The sequence below is a fragment of the Dipodomys spectabilis genome, unplaced genomic scaffold, assembly GCF_019054845.1.
Source record: "Dipodomys spectabilis isolate Male_0828 unplaced genomic scaffold, ASM1905484v1 ptg000472l, whole genome shotgun sequence".
Lineage (NCBI taxonomy): Eukaryota > Metazoa > Chordata > Mammalia > Rodentia > Heteromyidae > Dipodomys > Dipodomys spectabilis.
The window spans coordinates 515016-524483 of NW_024871149.1; the positions used below are offsets into that span (position 1 = coordinate 515016).

General features: G+C 39.6%; 1 pseudogene; it reads left to right on the forward strand.

Moving 5' to 3' along the window:
- Nucleotides 1-4048: 4048 nt before the first annotated feature.
- Nucleotides 4049-8340, forward strand: LOC122098292 (annotated as a pseudogene).
- Nucleotides 8341-9468: the final 1128 nt, after the last annotated feature.

Consider the following 9468-nt stretch of genomic DNA (forward strand, 5'->3'; position numbering starts at 1 on the left):
GATCTAGAATTTTTCTCTGGAAATTTTTAGGATCTTTTAAATATAGGATCATGTTATCTGTGAACAAGCATAATTTAAATGGTTTCTTCTCTTTTGACCTATTTATTTCTTTCTCTTTGCTTATTTCTGTGGCTTGATTGCATTCAATATGGGAAAAGAGTGAAAAAATAAACATTTGTGTCATTCCTGCTATTAGCAGAAATGATTTAATTTTTCACATATACCCCTAATTCTATCGAGATATATACCCAGTATCACTAGTTTCTTCAAGGGTTTTATGATAAAAGAATGCTGACTTTAACTGGGCATTACACCTGTAATCTTGACTTCTCAGTAGGCTGAGCTTTGAGGATCACAGTTCAAAGCCAGGCCGGGCAGGAAAGTCCGTGAAGCTCTTATCTCCAATAAACGACCAGAAAACTGGAAGTAGTGCTGTGCCTCAATGATTGAATGCTTGCCTTGAGCTGAAGAGCTGAGGGATAGCACACAGGCCCCGAGGTCAAGCCCCACCACTGACCAAAAAAAAAAAAAGAAGAATGTTTACTTTTGTCAAAGGCTTTTTCTGCATCCAGAGAAATGAGTGTGTGATTTTTGTCCTTGATCTGCTTACATGTTGCATTGCACATTAAGATTTATGTGTGTTAAACAATCCTTCATCACTGAAATAAAACTAAGTTGACCATGATGTATGCTATTTAACTAAATAATCTTTCCCTCTTGTTCCTAATTTGCTTAGTGTTTCTTGTCATCAAAATCCAATTAAATTATAACAGATAGCTTATGAACAGAGTGAAGCAAAGATGGGTTTTGTCTAGGTTTGAAGAAATTTAAGAAAAAAATATAGGGACAAGCCTTAATGATAATTCAGAAAACATTTTCCTAAAATAGAGTCTTTTCTCTCTGGCTGAGATTTGCTGTCAAAAATGAGAATCCACAGTTTGGAGATATTTTGTAACCAAAATCCAGATTTCTCATTACTTTTAGTCAAACCTTCTTGGGTGACCTTCAGAACTGAACAGGGTAAGCGTCAGAAGATAAATGTCTCCCAAATTGTATTGATGAGTAAACTTTCTTCATGGTTCCAAGTAAGAGAAGAAGCCCTAGGAACATCTGCTTCCTTTTCCTGATCTCTTCTGTTCTTATCATATTCATTCTAAGATTCAATTCATATCCACAATAATCACTACCACTTATTTTATTTTCACAATATTTTAGACTTTATTTTAAATGTCCCATGAACAAATAGACTTGAATATTACAACAACATAATGAGGCAAATAGTAAACTATAATCACTTACGTGATGAGAAAACTGAAATCTAAAAATGTATTGTGTCTGAGATCACACCTAGTGGTGGTGAAGTCTACCAATACATTTTCTCTAAAGGCACTTACAAGTTCATAAATACTTACACAGCATTATAAAGTCTTATCTATCTTAGCCATTCACACCTTCACACCATTCACTGAATGATTGTTCCAATCTTTGTTCCAATCACTCTTCATTTTGTTATAACAAATTGATAGATGCACCAATAAATCCACACTATTTGTAAGTTTTAAGGAAAGTTTAGTGACAACTAAAAGAAGTGACATAATATTTCACATAGATACATATCCTTCTGAGGCTAATTTCAAATGTCAATTCTTTGAGGAAGAGGAGGATTGGTCCCTTCTGAGCTTTAGTTAGCTGATTCTGGAACTTTCCATAGTTGCTTGTTTAGCTGTAGCCTCTACATGTGAGTCTGAGTGGTTGGACAATAACTGATCTTTCTTCAGAGGTCTGAAGTTTCAACTGAACCCCCCTCAATATTTTCAGGATAAACAATAAGTTATAATCAATATATGTAATAATTAATCAGTTTTGAAATTTAAGTAAAAGTAACAGGCTTGAGAAATACTGAAGTTAACGTCTTCAAATCAATTTCAACTAATTTATTTCAACTAGAGATGTCACAGAAAGTAAATTTATATCAGGGCTCAAAAACAAATAATTAAGGGCTTGGAATGTAGCTTAATGGTTGAGTGCTTGCCTAGCATGCATGAAGGCCTCAGTTTGATTCCTTAGTACCACATAAACAGGAAAAGCAAGCTGAAAATGGTGCTGTGGCTCAAGTGGTAAAGTGCTAGTCTCAAGCCAAAGATGCTCAGGGAAAAGGCCCAGGCCTTGGACCGGAAAAAAAAAAGCAGAAAGAAATGCTTAGTCCCATTGATGCTGTATTTTAATAATTCACAAGATTCTTTGGTGAAATTTTTTTGGTGCTGGGCCTGAGACTTACAATCAGGACCTAATCACTGTTCCAGATCCTTCCTTTTGTGCTAGCAAGGCTAGCACTCAACAACTTGAACCACAATACCACTCCTGGCTTTTATGGTGGTTAAGTGGATATAAGTCTAACTACTGCTTGGGCTGGCTGCCATGCTTAATGCTCAGATCTCAGCCTACTGAATAACTAGGATTACAATCACGAGTCACTAGAGTCTGCCTGATGAACATTTTCTTTTTTTACCTTATCACACTTTTTTTTACCTTATCACCTCAAAAACAGACATGTATACCAATTTATACAACTATTAGATGGTACATACTTTTTCAGGCAAAATTACGTAGAAAAAAGTCAAACTAATTTCAAAGTCATCTGTTATAACTAGTTGCAATTTGAATGTACTTAATTGTCCATATAGATTTCTGCCAATAATTTCTTCCTATTCTCACTGCTCTGTTATATCTTTTTCCAGCCAAGTTTTGTCATTCTCCACTTTCCACGTGTTCTCTTTCATTAAATGTCTCCACTCGACATGTCTTCTTCCAAGCTTCATTTCCTTCATTCACAGACCTTGTTTGCTCTTCGGTTTGTATTCTCAAGTGCTCTCCCTCCCTCAGTCTAATTTATATGGATTTGAGACAAAACTGATAGGAGTTGAAAGGCTTAGGAAATAGATTCTAATTCTATATGTGACTTTCATTGAAGGGAATGCCCAAGACAACCTTAGGTAAGGAACCTAGTTTGAAGAAGTTCTCAGGAATTACAAATTTCTCAAAGTCAAGTGGATTAGAAGAGGCCCAGAAACCAGTGTTCCCTCCTGGAGAAGCAAATACACAAGGACAACACTGCAAACAAAAATTGGGTAAGAGAAAATAATTTGGGAAATTTACTAATTTTGGAAATTCTAACAAGGTCGATGAGGGTAATCTGATTATGTGAGGTGGAGTTTGGAAAATTCAAACATTGGCTGAACTAAGCTGTGGAACTAATAATTAGGTTTCCAATGAGCAGCACATAAGAATTTGACAATGAAGTTACACACTTGGGTTATTATCCACCTGGAGGCACTTAGGCCATGACACATTTTACAATCTCCCTGAACTTCTGAATGTTAATCTGAAGAACATGGATAAAGATGCACAGACTGCTCTGGGAATGTGGCTTAGTTGTAGAGTATGTGTCTTGTATGAATGAAGCCCTTGGTTCTATTCCTTAGAACCACATGAACAGAAAAGGCCAGAGGTGGCAATGTGGCTCAAGTTATTGAGTGCTAGCCTTGAGCAAAAGAAGCACAGGGACAGTGGCCAGGCCATGAGTTCAAGCCCCAGGACTGGCAAGAAAAATGTGTACAACCTGCATGTTGTCTGAAAACGATAAGTAAAAGGTAAAATAACAGATAAACGCAAAGTATCTGATATATCTGCGACCACACATTTTCAATCCTGTATGTCCACATCTTTGCTCAATACTTAACATACACTCAACACATATTCTGAATGAATAAATTCATCAATGACCACTTTATAAGAAATTTAATGAAGTAGAAATTAAACCTGAAAATGGGCATGGCCAAAACTTAAAATTGAATTAGAAACTTGTAGTTAGTGTTATAATGAAGTCTTTGTATCTCTGAGTCAAAGGTTAATGGGGGACAGGAATATGTGAGAAGAATAGATGATAATTTGATAGTAAGAGATTTTACTTTTCTGAAGAAATAGGGACAAACATTGTTGATCCCCAACTTAACTAACCATTGTTTTTCAACTTGGACGTAGGAAAAAGGAGGTAAAAATGAGCATGTACAGCCTACAGGAAAGAAAGAGTTATGCTTATGAAGATATCCGTAAACCCCACGATGATGATTACCTGTGTAAGTAACCCTCTGTGCTTGGTCAAACAGAAGGCAAATGTGCTTTTATAATAATTCATCAGGACATTTTGCCCCCAATTACTGGTTTACTCTAGTAACTTCACATGAAGAACTAAGCGACAATGATATGCATTCTGTGCTCTTTCTCATGATTGTTAAATCTGGGAATGTACATATTTCTTGACTAATTTTTGCTGCTCTTGCTTCAGATTGTGAGCAATGTCAGCACTTCTTCATCACCAGCTACACTGTTCATGGACCACCTATATTTGTAAGAGACAATGTTTTGGACAAGGGGCATTATGACCATTCAGTCGTCAGTCTGCCCACTGGGCTGAGAATTCGTCAGTACAGTATTCCTCAGGCTAGGCTTAGAGTATGGAATGAGGAATCTGATCTGCCATTGGGTTTGCACTTTAGCCCCTATGGGGGCTTGATCATAGAAGATGAAGATGCAGACAATAGGTACTCCTGGATGGTAAGAAATGCCTTCCCTTTCCCCCCTTTCTCTAACTCCATGTGCCTCCAATGAAACATTGCTAGGACATGGACAAAATAGTTGTATGTGTTTGTGGAATCTGCATAAACATGGACATGCTGATTTAGGATCAAAGTATAGTGCATATAAACAGAGTGTGTTAGAGGCAAAGTGCATCCACGCTTAAGGAGCCTCTGTTAGGCCTATGACAAATCCCCTCAGATGTGTAGAAGGCATCTTATATGCTCACAACTGCTGAATCCATGCAGGCTCAAAGAGCATCACTGGAATCAAGTAATGTGATTTTGCCGATTATTACTCAAAAGCCTTTAGCTTGTCTTTCTGAAACTCAGATCACAAAAAGGAGAAACTTCTATGTGTAGATGCAAAAAATAAATCCTAGGCCAACTGGAGTGAGTCCAGCAGTCATTTTCATGGTTCCTAAGAGGATATTCTCCTCAGAAGACTTGCACCCTGATTATCACACCTTTCTCAATGGATTCCCATATCTCCATTTTTCTTTTGCTGTACTTGGTGCTTTCAAAATTATGAATATTTGAGGGAAAAGTAATAAAAATATAAATAGTATAGCTGGGTTCCATAGCTCAACCTTTAATTTGGACTTTCGAGATAGAGATGATGTGATCTCAGTCTGATGCCAGTCCTAGCATAAAATTTTATAAGATCCCCATTACTACCAATGGCTGAGCACGTTGCTGCACATTTGGAAGTACAATAGCTGTATAAAGTGAAGTATCTCCTGCAATCCATGCAAGCACAAGCAGAATGGCAACCCAGGACAGCAGGGGAAAAAACACCTCAAAAATAAACTATGCACTGGTGGCTCAAACCTGTAAGTAGCTACTCAGAAAGCTCAGATATGAGTATCATGGTTCAAATCCAGCCCATGGAAGAAAGGCTGTGAAACTCTTATCTCCAATAAACCACCAGAAAACCAAGTGGTAGAGCTCAAGTGGTAGAGCGCTTGCCTTGAGTTGAACAGCTGAAGGACAACATTCAGGCACAGAGTTTAAGCCCCTTGACAGACAAAAAATACCTCAACAATAAACAACACAAAAAGGGCTCATGCTTCAAGTGGTAGAGTGCTTGTATTGCAAGAGGTAAGTTTAGTTACTGCGTTCAATCATAGCTCTGCTATGTATGTAAGTATGTATGCATATATATGTGTACTGTATCAAAATAAAAATTTCCATGAGAGACAAAATTAACACATCAGAATAAAAACCAAAGGACCTAACTTCATTCATAGATCCTGCATCTATAAAGCACATACTGTATCCGAGTCAAAGAATTACCCTCAGTAGTTGAATAAATCATATTCCCTGAGTAATTGTGAAACACATGTGGAGACAGAAATAACAATTTCATTGTAGGAGTATTTAACTATAATTTTTCTTCCTAGTTTTTGCAAAGTACATAGTGCCCTAACAATCTACAAGAAAGAATTTTAGTCTATTAAGGTACACACAAACACGTTGAAGCAGAGTTGGAGCAGTGGTGAGTTTCAGAAAGCAGTGGGTCTATGATATGTGCTGCAGCCCTGTGCCATGGGGAACCATTGTCTTATCATGAACCGACATCATGAATAAACAAATTTCCCTTTATTCTCTTTATAAGACAATGGGTTCTCTGAATTTCTATGGGAACATAGTGGAGACAGGTGCATGAGTGAGTCCAATCTAAGGAAAATTACTTGGGCCAAATGTCAAATGATGTGTGCTAATCTAGAAACCGAGTACATGCCCCCACCCAAGTCTATGACATAAACTTTAACTCAATTTAGAGAATCTGGATATCAATCTATTTGTGACAAATCAGGATTGAGAGAAGTCTGGAACTGGGCTTTGAAAACAGTGCACTTAGAGTTCTAGAGTCGATGAGTATTAGGAGTAGATCCAAAGGGAGCAGAAACTTACCCTCTTATGTTTCCTTCCTGTGCCTGCTTCAACTTTAGGTATATGAACTGTGGCAGGTATGCTGAGAAACAGAATCTGAGGGCCTTTCAGTACCACAGGTAGATCTTCTACCAAACCTGTCATGTCATCAAGGCAGGATGTGAGCTGCTTGTCTCCTATGGGGATGAGTATTGACAGCAACTGGGCAGTAAGTGGAAGAAACAGCTCACAGCAGAAACAAGTGGACTTCACTATGGTTCCTTAAAAAGGAAGAAAAAAAATAATTCTCTTTGGGAATTTTCGAATATCAACTCTTCGGTAGAACAAAAGGCAATTTAACGTGAGAAAAATTTCATGTTAAGTACCTCTGAATTTAAAGATGCAGTTTGTGATACTTTATTAGGAAAATTAACTTATTTTTAACTATTTGTCCTGATTTTACTTTTTAAGAACTTCATATGTTTGAATGCAATACAAAATACTGTGCTAAAAGGCTTAGAGGCCAAACAGAGTACCTACCAGCTCTCTATCAAAGAACCAGTTACTTCTGGCCATTGCAGTTTTTCTTACTTCCCTCCATATTCACATATGTTATGCATATGTCATTTTTCATTATTACATAGTCTACATATTTTGTGAATATATTACTAGGAAGAAAATCAGTTAGAATGAGAGTTCCCATAGAGCCTTGTGTCTTTGACAAAAATGAATCCATCTTTTCTCAGGGTGTTTTGCTCCAGCCATGGCCCTCAATTCTTGGTTCGATGGCTGCAACTATGCCTTGCTTTTCTTCCTCACTATAAAGAACTAAAAAGTTTTTAGTAAGGATGTTCTTTCAGTAGAAAGGCCTGAAATGGAGAGAGGAAACATAGCCCTGTGAATATCTCCGAGATGGCCTGTCATTGGCGTGGAGAAGTTGACTCCTGTAGTTGGAAGTGTCAGTGAGAGGACAAATAAGTTGGCAGTGATTTCAGAAACTCTAAGGAAAACATCTGTTATCTGCTACTGGAAAAAGAGTGTCAGTTCATGTTCTAAGAAAATGTAACAGTAAAAATAACTAAGAAATCAGACAGCCCTGATCTGTCCAGGAATCTCAGACTGCCCTGACCGATTATCTCCGAACTCTATCAGGAAGCAATTTAGGCCAGGAAATAATCCAGGAATAGCGCCCTCAGCATTCCTGTGATTGGTCCCACCTACCCCAACTTATAATATGCTTGCTATGTATCATTCAACCTATCCTGTAACTGCTAAGCTAGAAAGTCCCTGCCCTTACTGGAAATGATCATACCCCAAACAATAAACTTAAGACTAGATTCACTCTGAACCACTGACCTATCACAAAATCAGTGTTGTAATGATCCTTCCACCTGCTTCATACACAATACAGAACCCTGCTGAACAAAAGATTGGGACTCACAATTTCTGACCTGCTGTGTCAGGGAAGGTTTGTGAGTCCAGCTCGAGCTGTAATAAACGACCCTTCTGCATTTACATTGGCAACGGCTCCCTCCTGGCCTTTGGGGGGGTCTATTGCCTGGTACTTCAGCAGGAAGCAGGAGAACAGCGAGAGTCCAGAAGACAGGAGAGGCACAGGAGTGAATGCACCTTTCCGTGGAGATGCCTGGGCCATGCTTATGAAGTTCCCAACATGCACGTGGTGGCCACCACGCAAGTCGCTGGAAGCCCCACTGGTCTGGGGCACAGTGCCTGTTCCAGATCTACAGTCCGAATATCCACGGTGGCCCTGGGCCTGGCTGGGCTGGAGCTGCACCCACTAGCCATGCTTCCTCCACCCTGCTGGGCATAGCCTCCCAGCCACTGCCTGGTCTTCAGCATTTATGCCAGTCTGGCTCTATGGGGCAGGCTGAGGTTGAAGTGACCATTCCGGGTGCCCGTTCAAGTCGAGTGAGGTCAAACCTGTGGTGAAGCCAGCCCTCACACACATCCAGGTATGTCCAGAAAGGATTGAACGCCACTGTCCCAGTGCTGCCGTCCTCCCCATCCCCAGAGTTTACCTCCATGTCCCCACCTTTGTTGTTGAAATTGTTCAGCCACTGTGATCTTAATTTTCATTGTCTGCCTTTGCAGTACTTGAGATTCCTTTCTCTTCTCACCAGGCCACCAGGCCCCATGGAATCCGCCCCAACAACCCCACCTCACAGACACTCTCCAGAACCAGGCAGCCTTTGGGCATGCTGCTTCCTGAGCCTCTGATTCCCTGCCTCTTTCCTCACTTCACCAGCTTCTGCCAGGGCCTCCTCTCCCCTCCCCACCTCTCCAAGCCCCAACTCCAGTGTGGCCTCCCATGTGGCCTACACTCATCTCCCTATCACACCCAATCCAACCCCAGTGTGGCCACTGCACTGGAGAAGACAACTAAGGTCCAGCAGCAGCAAAGATGCCACAGTGTACAGCTGGCTGAGAACTGGAGGCAGCATAGGTCTCTCTGATCAGTGTCTCTCATCTTTCTCTTCACTTCCTCAGGTATCAATTGAATTTAGTATTTAATTTTTGTGTCTCATAAGTATCTTCTTATTAAGTCTTTGCAGAATAGCTGGTAGAAATGCAGTCCCAAAATTCGGATTGTTTGTTGTTTAATTTTTTTGAGATTCAGAGATGTTTTAAGTAGTTATAATCATCATGAACTCTCACTTTCATAGCAGAGTGCTATTCAGAAAATATTACTTATGCATCTATTATCAATTATGTACAAGACTTGAAACTTAAAGTTTCAAATATTACAGGAAGATCTTTGATTCATGTTGAGTGGATGTGAGTAGGTTGAGCTGTTGCATACATTCATTTTGTGTGTGTTTGTGTGTGTGTGTGTGTGTGTGCGCACGCGCGCGCGCGCGTGTGTGTGTGTAGGGGGTGTATATGTATTATTGAAATCAGGGATAAGGATGAGCACGGTCTGAACTTGTTTCCTTTTTCT